Source organism: Oncorhynchus tshawytscha, linkage group LG32 (assembly GCF_018296145.1).
Source record: "Oncorhynchus tshawytscha isolate Ot180627B linkage group LG32, Otsh_v2.0, whole genome shotgun sequence".
Lineage (NCBI taxonomy): Eukaryota > Metazoa > Chordata > Actinopteri > Salmoniformes > Salmonidae > Oncorhynchus > Oncorhynchus tshawytscha.
In genome coordinates, this window is record NC_056460.1 from 6663816 (window position 1) to 6665265 (window position 1450).

Here is a 1450-nt window from a genome sequence, read left to right on the forward strand (position 1 = left end):
CAAAGCCAATTCCTTCTTCGGCCACCTTTCCTTCCAGTTCTCTGCTGCCAATGACTGGAACCAACTGCAGAAATCACTGAAGCTGGAGACTCATATCTCCCTCACTAGCTTTAAGCACCAGCTGTCAGAGCAGCTCACAGCTCACTGCACCTGTACGTAGCTCATCTGTAAATAGCCCATCCAATTACCTCATCCCCATACTGTTATTTATTTTGCTCCTTTGCACCCCAGTATCTCTACTTGCACACTCATCTTCTGCACATCTATCACTCCAGTGTTTAATTGCTATATTTGTAATTTGCCACTGTGGCCTATTTATTACCTTACCTCCCTTATCCTACCTCATTTGCACACATTGTATATAGACTTTTTCTATTCTATTATTGACCGTACGCTTGTTTATTCCATGTGTAACTCTGTTGTTTGTGTCGCACTGCTTTGCTTTATCTTGGCCAGGTCGCACTTGTAAATGAGAACTTGTTCTCAACTAGCCTACCTGGTTAAATAAAAAATAAAGTACTTTTTCCACCACTGTACTTAAGTAGGCTACATTTACTACCAGATAGTATATAGTATATTACATGTGTAGTATAGGTATTACATTTAATACCAGATAGTATATTACTGGGTGACTTTCACTTTTTCTTGAGTCATTTTTTTATTAAGGTATATTTACTTTTATTCAGTTTGACATTATTTGTACTTTTTTCACCACTGCTAAAATTTCATCTGGACAGTTGTGAACGGCAAATGAATGTAACGCATATGTTGACCACTAGGTGGTGGTAGAAGACAACTATTGAGGTTTGGGACCATGGTTCGTTGAGCCTTCTATGTGTGAGAAATTGAACAATAGTTTATTGACAATATAAAAAAATATATTTTCATTTCATTTTCAACTAAGGCTGAAACAGCGGTAATGTGATACAATGACCTTAATTGAAAACTATCTACAGCTGTTCTACACAAGACCCCTCAAATATATGTTTTCTTTCTTTTTCTCATCACCTATTGTGTCAGTGAATGACAGATGTGTTTGGCAAATAATTGATGGTGCAATCAAAAATATGTTGCATTCCAGTAACTTCAGCTGTTATGAATGCATGATAATCATGATTGAGGTATTCGGGTTACTCACTAGTTCATAAATAGGCTACATTAGGTATCATTAACCCTGTATACAAATCTTCATAACATACCAACCAGCACTATTTATAAATGTAACTAGGACGCACCTATGATAAAGTACAGTCCAAACTGTGATGTAAATGCAATGTCCCGAGAGTGACCTTATTGTGTGGAACAGTAGAAATAGGGAAACTCATACATCATAGTTTGGTATAGCCATTTAGTCCACTGTTGGCTTTTGGACATCCCTAAAAATCCTATACGGTCTGCAGTCCTTCGGGTCTGACGTCATCACTTCCGCAAGCCCCCCCTCCTCCTCCAC

At 38.0% G+C, this 1450-nt stretch overlaps 1 protein-coding gene across 1 annotated transcript in view; it reads right to left on the reverse strand.

The window, feature by feature from the left end:
- Positions 1-1450, reverse strand: part of LOC112230380 (homeobox protein Meis1) — a 67318-nt gene that overhangs the window by 47134 nt on the left and 18734 nt on the right. The gene's annotated exons all lie outside the window — the stretch shown is intronic.